The sequence below is a fragment of the Manduca sexta genome, chromosome 25 (assembly GCF_014839805.1).
Source record: "Manduca sexta isolate Smith_Timp_Sample1 chromosome 25, JHU_Msex_v1.0, whole genome shotgun sequence".
In the NCBI taxonomy this organism is placed as follows: Eukaryota; Metazoa; Arthropoda; class Insecta; order Lepidoptera; family Sphingidae; genus Manduca; species Manduca sexta.
In genome coordinates this window covers 10,458,869-10,471,954 of record NC_051139.1, presented here as the reverse complement: position 1 = coordinate 10,471,954, position 13,086 = coordinate 10,458,869, and the positions used below count along the sequence as shown (strand labels likewise).

The 13,086-nt window shown below is 33.9% G+C and overlaps 1 protein-coding gene across 1 annotated transcript in view; it reads right to left on the bottom strand.

Moving 5' to 3' along the window:
* LOC115445433 (adenylyl cyclase-associated protein 2) overlaps positions 1 to 4,899 on the bottom strand; it is a 42,675-nt gene extending 37,776 nt beyond the window's left edge. The window contains exon 1 of the mRNA XM_037442608.1: positions 4,726 to 4,899. The gene's annotated coding sequence lies outside the window, so the exon portion shown is untranslated. The remainder of the gene's footprint in view (positions 1 to 4,725) is intronic.
* Between the last annotated feature and the right edge of the window lie 8,187 nt (positions 4,900 to 13,086).

Sequence of the window (13,086 nt, the reverse complement as noted above, 5' to 3'; positions counted from 1 at the left end):
TACAGGTGTCGCAGGTGGCTCCTTCGGCCCTTCAGAATCAGTATTTTTAACAGTGTTATCGACAAAAACGTCATCATCATCAGATACTGATTCCTGTTTATTGACTAACAATTTAAGATCGACGCCATTATAACTGTTTGTGGTAGACTTCAAGATTCCTGTAGACTTACGTCGAACACCTGGCCTCACGTCAACATTGGTCCGAGCCAACTCTTCTTCTAAACGCGTCAATTCATCTAAGGTCGCAGAGTCGCGCCGACAATCTACAGAATATCGTTTGAAATCGAGACGACTTCTTTTGTAATCTACAGAATACCTCTTTTTATTCAAACCTATTTTAGAAATTGCCAGATCCAGAGTATCAGCATCTCCAGCATCACTAGCTGAGTCATCAAGTGGCACTTCACTCTGATTCAAATCAGATCCTTTATCAGGGTTTTCGGATTCACATGCACTCTTTTGATTTTCATCAGTAGAGTTTAAGAACACTTTAGAGTCAGAATCTTCATTAGTAACTTGTACATCAACATTATTTTGCAATTCACAGTTATCATTCGACTGATCATTTGTTTTTATTTCTGATTCAGACATCTTATCCATATTCTCCTGTTTGGATTTACTTTTACTTATTTTTTTATTTGGTCGAGCACAGCAACTTTTGAACATAATTAAAATATAGATCTTGAAAACATAAATAACTCATTTGCGTGAAATTTAAATATACGTAATACATGTAGATAATTAAGTAACAATCTCCAGCAAAATATTATGTTAAACATTTAAAATATTCAACATTTTTAGTTATGAACGTATCGCATGTAACACTAATGAACAATTGTGTCTGAAAGTCGTGAACATCGGGTGGCGCCGAGCGCGCGGCGGCGGCCGACTGACGGTACTGACGCAGGGCGGATGCGCCGCCCGACCGGCGCATCCTGCCTCCCGTACCCACACTTCACCCAGCTCTTCCTACTCTCAAATTTGAGACTCGCAATACCCGATGTTGAGCCACAAACGTGCAAACATGAAAATACATTAACCAACTATTACAAACGATAAGTATATTACGATGGTTCTGAATCTTTTTATGATATAAATAATCGATATCCTTAAAAATACGTCAAACCAAGAATACATGATTTTATTTATTAATATGTATTAATTTTTCTACCATGTGATTTTTTAATATTCAGCTACGTATAAAAAAATCTTATAGCTATTTTTCCTCACAAAAAAACACAACAAAGTAAATTTTAGTAAGTAATTACATGAGTTGCGGTTGTATTGAGGTGTGTTGGTAATAGAGCTGAGCGCAATGAACTAAATTCTAAGACAACGCCGACGATCGGCTGCACTTAACGACCTACTGTAACTGACTGCAAGTGGAACATACGTACCCTGCCATTACACATAACAACTTCAGAGCTTTACATTTTGGATGCTTTATGCGAGGGGACTAATCAACTTTTAAGAGTTTTATCTAGAAATATTAAAGACCTGAATAGCGATTCTGGAAATGCTTTTACGCAAGCTTACGTCTTCACCTCTCTTCGCCTCTGAACAGATATACACACAACAGTGACTACACACTGCTGCAAAGCAGCATAACATGTAACTACTAGACATAATAAGATTTAACATATCATGTCTCAGGATGCCGAGTGCAGTGGAATACCAAATAATACTTTGTAATTCATGGTGTTGGATGGTGTTTCTACTGTTCATCAAGCGAACGGCAAGGACGTGTCGTCATTGAAAGCAATAAAAAAAATACATTAAATATTATATTTACAAACGTAAAATCAGATATACCAATTAACGGATACGCCACTGAGTATAGTACTAGCATTAAAAGTTAACGCATAAACCAACAGTTTTGATCGAAATTTGACCAACATGAGTTCTGGATTAATATATGTACAGGGTATTTCTTATCCCCGAATAGTGCGTCAACTATTATTACGAGGAAAGATTTTCAAGCAGAACAAGCCGGAGGCAAAATCTAGTTAATCTATACTGTTATACATAGCCGAAGACTGTTTAAAAGCGCTAATCTCAGGAAGTACTGATTCGAATTGAATAATTATTTTAGTATTGGATAGCCCATTTATCACCCATGTATAAAGAGATGACATTTGATTTTCTACCTCCATTGAGCATCCAAGGGTGCAATATGGCTTTATACCAACATATTTATATCTAACGCAGCACGAATGAATAGAATATTTGCAAACGCGCCATCACGTTTATTGTTGGCGCCAGCACTCCGTTCACGCGGAATTTCAATTTAATTGTTTACTTTTCCCCAATAATAATATATCTTGATTTTATAGCATAGTGTAATATGTTTACTAGTAAATCGCAGTACGTTAACATAATAATATAAATTTGCATCTAATGTTACTGAGTGCTTATCGTTAACCGCCAACAAATTTAACATAGTACTTTTTTCTTCCTTTTTATTGCTTCGAATAGCGAGACAAGCTCGCCGTTCGCCTGATGGTAAGCGATACGACCGCTCATAAACAGCAGAAAAACTATCCAACATCTTGAATTACAAATTATTATTTGGTATTCGACTGTGCTCGCCATCTTGACACATGAGATGTTAAGTCTTATTATGTCCAGTAGTCGAGGCTGACATTCACATATGAGAGACCTACCACCAGTAACGTATATGTAGTAAAGGTTTTGCTCGCGGATTCGCCGGGTCAGTGTTATAGAAAGCCTATATCCTTCTCAGGTTATCAACTCACACAACTATCTCCATACCAAATTTCATTGAAATCCGTTGTGTAGGTTTTGAGTTTATCGCATTCAGACAGGCAGACTAATGCGGTGGTGGAAAACAATTCCGTCATACGTGTTTATGGTGTAACTTCAACAATTTACGCCGAGCACGTAACGGAAGCTCTCAAAAGAAATTAATTTCCTCTGTTTTTCAACATTTTTCATTGTTGCACAATTCCTATTGGTCGTAGCGTAATGTTATATAGCCTATTGATATATCGATATACATTTCTCGATACTATCAGCAAATGGTCTATTCAACAAAGAAAACATTTTTCAATTCAAACCAGTAGTTCCTGAGATTGCGCATTCAAACAAACTCTTCAGCTTTATATAATAGTATAGATTTAATTTCATGAATTAAAATGGTCATTGAAGAACTATAGATGTTGTTATATTTTAATGATAGTAATATTATTATCATGTACCTACATTTCATTATGTTCCCTATGTACCTAATACATATAATACATAAAATAATAATACTATATAATACATAAAAATTAATCTCTATTTCCCTTGGTCATTGCATGAAACAATTCCGCCAGTTCTTTTTGGTCATGTTAGTTATGGTCAGGAGATGTTTATGAAAAAAAATAAGGTAGTAGAGTAAAATATTAGAAAATTTAAAAAAAGTTAATGACAACATTCATTTTTCATAACTGTCAGATATTTGAAATAACTGTCTGCGATTGACAGAATGTGCACTGCAAATTCATAGTTAAGTCAGGAGAATGTCTGTCTGGTCAGTTAGTATTAAATAATTTTCTAGATTTTTAAATTAGTGTTAAATATTTGTATGTCAATAATGACAAAGTATGTCATTCTGATTTTATTTCAGAGTATACATTTATTGTTAACATATTCTAGCAAAGAAACATTGAATCTTTCATTCAAAAAATTTTCTTCAAACTGGAACAACCATTTATGAAGTAAATTGCCACAAACAGCCTTTGCTATTTCAGCATCTCAGTTGAATTGTTTTCATCTGGCGTAGGGCTGTGATGCTCCCGGTAGCCTTCAGGCCTACCCCATTTTACTGGTACTATATACTGCATAACACAGAAATACCCTATCAGACTTTCATATACAAGAGTCTTACAACCTGTTAAGTTTCCCAAGTAATGCATAAAATTTCAGCATTATAACTGACATTAGCATACTACTAATGAAAAGTCCTTTTTTTGAGATTCTAAAATGTTTTAGCTAGTACACCTATCACCGGTGGCTCCTGTTGCTATGGGAATGAATACAGTGGAAGAAACATAATACATTTTTGGGATATAATTTAACTAAATTGGTATTTACTTAACAATTTCTGTATACCCAAGCATAATAGATTTTTTATTTATTCTAGTAAATCGGTACATAATAATATATAACTATGGTTATCATTTTGTTCATATATTCATCCATTATACTATTGTAAACTAATCATTTTTTTAAAATCCATATTTAGCGCACCATTACATTGGTTTCGTTTTATGTAGAGAAGAAAATTAACCAGTTTATGCAAGCGTTTTGGCCCCAAAATACAGCTAGTATTTTGTGGCCAAAAAAACCAACTAAAGCGTAGCCATAAAAACTACTACGAATTGCAATTTTGAATCGTAATAAAAAAAAATCATCTATGCTTCAAACAAAGACTAGATAATTGACACACAAAATATGCAAAAATGTAGATCTGTTTCTATCTATAGAACATCGATAGTTATACTTTTTTTTATATAGTACCTATACGTATGATGCATTTTAGCGCGCACTTAATGTATTTTCCAATTAACACACTATGTTAGGAACACACAACTATGTATATATTTATCAACAATGATAAGCAATCAATACAATAACACATAAACTCTAAATTATTAATCGGAAGTGATGCGGCGAATATTTCGGGGTCAATATTTGAAAGATATAAGTAAAACCTCTTACCTTAAATAAAGCTTGCTTTATCTTGTCACAAACGGAACAGTTTAAATAATATAGCGATAGATATTTATGTGTAAAACAATAAAAAATCAGTCTTTTTTTTAGGTTACTTGTCAGAATTTACGTATCGATGCCCAATGGCCACCAAACAGTGTTGCCACTGGCCAGCAATGATAAATCAGAAGATTATCAAATGAAAGTCATGAGAGCAAATAATGTTAAGTTCAAGGACTGATGTTATCTACAACTTCCTTGATAACTTCAGTGGCCCAGAAAAATAACCCAAGGTTAGAAAGATAATGAAAAAAAGTGTTTTTTTTTTATTTGTATATAAAAATTAAGGATTGCGTCCACTATACAGACTTAGTAGAGCTGCTTAATAATGTAATTATCAGTCTCCTATATCATGTTTTGTATAGAACTGTGTCCATTAGAGATGCATTGCAAAGAGTCAAGAGCAACATACCATCTGTTTTAATAAGTTTATAGCGACCAATAAAACATACTCGATGTTTCTATTATTGATGTTACAAGTTTTAAACAAGACAAACCCTGTTAAATCAAACGAAAAAGTCGAATTCTTTTTTGCAGAAAATAAGTGTATACATTGCTTTACATTTCACTATTTTGATGTATCATGTTGTGTCAGACATGATGAAAATTTGTATAAAAAGACAGCATAGTATTAAGATGTTTTTATTACATAGATATGTTGTCGGAACTCAATATTGGCAAAACGAAAGCAAGTTAATTGCCTGACATTCACTTAGTCAACCTCCGTAGTGGTTATATTGTCTTTGTCAATCTCCAACCACTGTCGCGGCTAGTCGGCTTACTAACTTTTTGTATTTTTATAAATAAAATGCCTTCCTGTGTGTTTAGACCTGTATAAAGTATACTCCAACTGCGAATGAAAAAAACGTTTCGTTTCATGCGTTAGTAATAAGTATACACTATTTAAGGTTATAGCTTAAGGTCAATTTTTCATACATTTTGTTTCACCTTTAATCTGGGTAACTAAACAAGTATTGACAAGTAAAGAATTTAAATTCACGTCTAGTTAGTGATTAGTTCTCGCAGTTGAAAGAAAAACGTAAAAATAATTAATATGCATGGATATTTCGGCCTTTAAAATTTCGTCGTATTAAATTTTAAGGCCGTAATTTTCGTCGTATTAATAATAAGGCCGATATATCCATGCATATTAATTGGACCTACTTATGCAAACAGGAACCAATACACACATGTGCCAAAATCGAGTTAAGTATGTAGAGAGCTTTCAAAATGTACCTTCTATCCTCTCTGTAAAGATCAAAATGATATGACAATTTTTACTGAACAAACCGTTTTCAACACAAGTTTACCAACCCACATAACACTAGTTGTTCAATAAACTAACAAGATCCAAGCCCCATGGTAACCGGAAAATCTAAAAAATCTACGAAATTGTTTTTGTTTTTACAAAGAACCATCCCATAAGACTCACATGATTTTTACGTCAAGCTTGACGGAAATGCAAATATAGAAGACGATCTGGAAGGTTTTTCGGGTCAGTCTGATTTTGAAGTAGAATAATATTTAGATTAAGTAATTTTTGATATTCCACAAAACATTTTAATATAAGAATTTTTATTTTACATAACTATTGTACTACGCTATTGTATTGGGTATTACCTGTAAAATAGTTGTATGTGGAAATAAATAAAAATATTTTTTCAGTAAAATATATTAAATAAATATGACATTTTATATTTTTATTATAGAATTATTCCAAGATAAAAAAAATTAACAAGAGATCAATCCACACAGAAATAGTTTTGCTAAAAGGAACCATTGAGTTATTTTTAAATTCCTTAATTATGTTAAATGATTTTCATCAATATTATATTTGTATAGATAGAATAAAGTATTTTTTACAATATTGTAAATATTTTTCGTCCAAAATAACAAACAATTGTCTTGTATACAAAAATTGGACAAAAACAGCTTTTTCTCAAAACTATCATTGTGTGGGTTGATTCCCTTTTGCGTAAGTAGGTCCAATTATTTTTACGTTTTTCTTTCAACTGCGAGAACTAATCACTAACTAGACGTGAATTTAAATTCTTTACTTGCCAATACTTGTTTAGTTACCCAGATTAAAGCCGAAACAAAATGTATGAAAATGGACCTTGAGGTATCGCCTTAAGCTATAACCTTAACTCATTTTTAACTAATAAATACATTTTATTCGACTGTCATGGCGACCAATAAACTAGATGGCCACGGCGGTCGACGCTCGAGCCGTATCAATACCATGCCGAAAAGCGCGGGAAACTTGGAAATAGGCGGACGTGTTTTTTTTTAATCTTGATAAAAAATAATTAATTTTGTAAATATAAGTTATCAGTAGGGTTAAATTTTCTGTATATTTTAAAAAACACGGCTCATCTGATGATAACCTACATGGCTGTGATTGCGAAGATCTTTCTCAGACTAGTCAACCCCAATCGATTAACAAACTTATTACCTCAGAAACCCCGATTCCCGCGCAAACTGTAGGCAGGAAAGTATATGATGGTTCGGATAGTGCGCCTTTTGTTATTCACGTACAAAAACATATTATTCAGGACAATGACTCTACCACTTTGCATCCACTTTCGTTTGGGAGATTCCTACAACGTAACAATTTTAAAAATATTATTAATGGTAGTGTTAAGAGGATAGGCAGAAATAAAATTTCTTTGGCTTTTTCTACATTTATTGACGCCAACTCTTTTATTACTCATGAAAATCTGTCTAAATTTAATTATAAGGCATTCATTCCGTCTTTTAACGTAACTAGAATGGGTTTAGTGCGTGGTGTGCCAGTAGAGTGGTCTCCGGAAGAGATAATAGAAAATTCATCTGTACCAATTGGTTGTGGACCTATTTTAAAAGTCCGCAGATTAAACTTTAAAACTTTAGTAGACGGCTCTATGGTGTGGAAGCCCTCTCAAACCATTGTATGCACATTTGATGGCCAAGTTCTTCCAAAACGAATTTTTATGTCCTACAATTCAATGCCTGTGGACCTTTATATTTACCCTACTATACAGTGCTTTTATTGCTGTCGGTTTGGGCACACTAAAATACAATGTAGGAGCAAACCAAGGTGTTACAAATGCGGCGATAGCCATACTGGGGACTCTTGTGACAGGGATGAACGTAATGCCAATTGCTGCTTATGCTCAGGTTTTCACTTTGCTACTAGTAAAGTATGTCCTGAGCTCTCAAGGCAGATACAAATAAAAACCTATATGGCCCAGAACTCTGTATCTTATGCAGAAGCCAGTAAATTGCTCCCACCAGTGACTAAATCTTTTGCTGACACCCTTATATCTCAAACTCCCAGAGAAATTGAAACTTCTTCACCTATTACATTCAATCAACATTCTTCAAGTTATAAAAAACTGTTTTTCGCAAACCTCAGCCCCCCAAGAGCCCTTCTAAAGGGTATAATAAGGAAGCCCACAACAATATTTTAAAAGAATTTAGAATTCCTGAGCCCACTAACGGCTGTGCCATCAATGAAGTACTTAAAGACAATACTGTAAAACAATTCAATATCATGGAATTTATTACGGCATTAATTAACCTTTTATCCTCATTTAACATATCACCGTCCAACGCTGCTTCACTTCATAGTCTCATTTCTTCGATATCACCCCAAAATGGACAATCAAGTTCATTTAATCCAATGGAATTGCCGCAGCGCAATAAATAAAAAAAGTGATATTATTTATTTAATAAATAAATACGAACCTTTAGTTTTTGCCTTGTGTGAAACATGGTTCAAATCAAATAATATATTTAAAATTAATGGTTATACAACAGTAAGAGAGGATAGACCAGATGGATATGGTGGAGTAGCTATACTTGTGAAGGATTCAATTCCTTTCACTGTGGTTTCTCTACCATCACACAGTGAAGAAATCTCAATCATAGCTATAATTATAAATAAAACATGTATTATATCTGTATATATATCTCACCCTTCTCATTCTTCACTTAATGAAATTAACAGTATTCTTTCCACACTTACTAATCCTTATATACTGTTAGGTGATTTTAACTGCCATCACCAGTCATGGGGTAGTTCAACTTCTAACTCCTATGGGGAAGAACTACTCAATATATTTGATACACATAATTTATGTATATTAAATTCTGGTTCCCCCACACGTCGCAGTGATCCAAGTCAGAACAATAGCGCAATAGATTTATCTGTCTGCACTCCTAACTTTGCTTCTCGTCTCACTTGGTGCACCCTTCCCTTAACATATGGTAGTGATCATTTCCCTATCAAAATATCTTTTCCATTCCCAATCCCACATTCACAACCTAGAATATCTCACTTAAAACACAAACTTCCACATAGTAAGAGCAGCACTTGGCTAAATTATAAAAATTATGTTGACAATCAGCTATCTTCTCTTCCAATTGTCAATAATGGAAATGAGCAGGATTGTGCAGAAGTATTAGCTAAAATTCTTGTTTCCGCTGCAGATGATGCTTTCCCAGTAAAAAATAATCATTCATTTAGGAAGATCCCAATGCCTCCGTGGTGGGACTCGGAATGCACAGCTGCAGCTAAAAAACGTAAAGAAGCTGAAATAGAATATAGTTTAAATATGACCCAAGAAAACTTCATATACCTCTCTAGTATCATTACACAGACTCGAAAACTCTATAAACTGAAGAAAAGAGAGAGTTGGCATAATTTTTGCTCTGTCATTTCACCGAATACACCCCCTTCAGCTGTTTGGCGTAATATTAGGAGATTCCGGTCTGCATTTTCCGACCACACTACTTCCCGTATCCCGGATAATTTAGCAGGTGAATTTATAGATACATTAGCTCCTCCCTGGGTACCTCAAGAAGTTACTTTACAACCGGTAATTCGTGTGGAATCCAATATAACCTCTGATGACACGTCATTAAAAATCCCTTTCAATATTGAGGAATTGAAAGGTATCCTTTCTAATACTGTAGACTCATCTCCAGGTATCGATGGCATCCCATACTCATTTTTATCTAATGCTAGTCCCACTGTTCATTCTTATTATTTATCTCTTATCAATTCCGTAATGACAACAGGAAACATTCCTCAGATGTGGAAACGTCATGTGGTGTTGCCAATTCTCAAACCTAGTAAAATTCCGTCTGATATTTCATCATATCGTCCTATCGTTCTCAGTCCGGTTCTAATGAAAATAGCAGAGCATCTTATTAAAAATCGGCTAGAATGGTACATAGAAAATAAAGACTTACTGCCAAAAACTCAATACGGTTTTCGAAAAGGAAAAAGTACATTCGACTGTTTAAGTATTTTTACTACAGATGTTCGTTTATCCTTCTCAAAAAATTGCTCGACAGTTGCTGTATTTCTAGATATAAATGGGGCTTATGATAACGTCATATTATCTATCCTGCATAAGAAATTACAATCACTCAGCGTTCCAATAAATCTCTCAAATTTCATAATAAACATTTTACATGATCGTACGGTTAGCATTTCAACTACTCAGCAACAGTTAATTCGACATGTATGGAAAGGGCTTCCGCAAGGCTCGGTACTTAGTCCTTTGTTATACAATATATACACGTACGACTTGGACCGCTCTTTTAATAATGATGTTCAAGTTTTACAATATGCGGACGACTTACTACTATATTATAGTTCCCATTCAGTAGAACACGCTTGTTTTGTTTTAAACTCTGCTCTTCAATCTCTATCGTTATGGCTTCTCCAAAACGGCTTAGATATTTCCACTTCTAAAAGTGCAGCAGTTTTATTTTCCGACCAAAGGAGTCCCCAAACAATAAACGTTATTTACCGTGATACTCCAATCCCAGTCAAAAATAATTTTAAATATTTAGGCGTAGTCTTGGACTCTAAACTTTCTGGTACTTCACATTGCGACTACGTTGTTAATAAGGTTGAGCGCCACATTAACATGCTAAGATGTTTATCTGGTGTGTGGTGGGGTGCCCACCCCCATTCATTAAAACTTGTTTATAATGCTATAATTAGAAGCATTTTTGATTATGGTTCATTCTTGCTGGAACCAGGTGCAGCTTATTCTTTTAAAAAATTAGATAACCTTCAATCAAAATCACTACGCATAATTACAGGGGCAATGAAATCTAGCCCTATTAATGCATTGCAAGTGGAGTGTTGTGAACCTCCACTATGTCACAGGAGGCAATACCTTGCTGATAAATACTTATTTAAAATTATTCAATTTTCCTCCCATCCCCTCTTTCCATTACTGGAAGCTCTGTCTAAATACTATTCCACTATACCTAGTCATCGTTCCCGTAATCCTCCATGCCTAATTATAAGTTATAAAAAAATCTTTTCCATCCCGGCCCCCACTCATCGTTTTAATAAATTCCCGCTCTTCAACAACTGCTACAACTCGTTAATTTTCTCTCCTAGTATAATTTATGACTGTGTTAATAAAACTGCGCCCAATATAAAAATCTCATTCAACGCATTTCTTGAAGAACGTTTTGAGGGCTTCCATTACCTGTACACAGATGCTTCTAAATTTTCATTTTCGGAATGTGTTGGCATTGGTGTTTTTCACTCTCAATACAAGATCGTTCAAAAAATTAAGCTTCCTCCGGAATCATCTGTTTTTACTGGCGAATGTTTTGGAATACTGAAGGCTATAGAATATGTTCTTTTACTTAAATTAAATAAAGCTGTTATCTTTTCCGATTCGCTAAGTGCTCTACAAGCCATCTTTAAATTTCCTTTTAAATATAACGGTATTTTGCCAGTTATTCTCCAAATAAGAGAGTTGGCGCACAAATGTATTTTGAGGGGATACTTATTATATTTTGTATGGATTCCTAGTCATTCTGGAATCCACGGCAACGAAACCGTCGACAAACTAGCTAAGGATGCGGTGCAAAGTGGTGACTTATTTCCATTTAAAAACTACAGTCAAGACTTACAATCATTGCCGAAATTTTTTTCTACGAGACTCTTGGAAAGAAACATGGTCATCTAGTTGCATAATGAAGGGCCGCTACTACTCCGTCATCCAGCCTCAGATCCCAACGAAACCGTGGTTTTTCAGAGTTAAGTTTGACAAGGTCGAGACTTCTATTCTTATTCGTATTAGGCTTGGTCACACTTGTGTCCCTGCTCACCTCGCCAGACTCAATATAGTAAACAGCCCTATGTGCGTTTGTGGATCAGATGTTGGCGACTTAAATCATATTCTGTTTTCTTGCTCTCAATTTGACCGTACATCTATGATTTGCTCCCTTCTAGACCTTTGTATTCCTTTTCCATCTTCTATCCTCTCTTTACTTAGTACAAATAATTTTTCTGTGTATAAATGTATTGCATCATTTTTCATTAAGAACAATATAAAATTGTAATTATTTCATCCTCATCCATCATTAGTGTTATGTTTTTGTAAATTGTATTTTTTATTTAATTTTTATTTTATGTAAGGCATAGTTTTTCCTTTTTCCTTTCAAACCCTCCTGATATCCTCTTTTCTAAATTTCTTTACCAGTCTTAATTTTATATCTCAAACTGTTTCCCTACCTTTGTCCTATGCAAAAACCGTCAGCAAAGAAACCTAAAATTGCAATCTCAAGCTGCGCAAGCCAATATTATGAATATTTGCATCAACTTGTCTTTGGCTAAATGCACTAGACGTGCGAAGCCATGAAGAAAAAAAAAAAAAAAAAAAAAATACCATGCCCTGGTAACTTCGAACTAATTATTTTTTTTAGAATAAGCGCCATCTCTCCCCTATACATGGCACTAATTTCTTAATATCTTTTCTCAGTGTGACTAGTTCATTATATGTTAGTTTTAGTACGTATAAATTTAGATAAATCTGCTATTTATATTTATTTAAGCTAGAACTTAACAAGCAGTTATGCTTTAAAAATAAATTTTATTACTTCCTATAAAAATTATCTACAATACTTATAATTTTAAAATAAATTTGGACGAATAGCAATATTTTTAGTACTTTATAGTAGTTTACTGCTAACAAACAATAGCAACTTCTAGTAAACGTCATAAGATATTTTTCTGTCGGTAAATTTGTATACTCGTGCGCATTTTCTTGTGATTTTTGTTTTTTGTTGTATATTTACGTTGAATTGAGCTTCAGTTCTTCCGTATTTAAGAAATACCTATTGACTGTGTTTGTGTAAGTGTTAGTGACATACATTAGATAGGCTCTCTATAAGAAATTTGAACTATTTATATCAGTGTAGTGTTGTTTGTAAAACATTTTACATAATGTCCCGGAACATCAGACAATGTATTAATAAATGTGTAAAAGAAATAAATTAGTTTAAAAT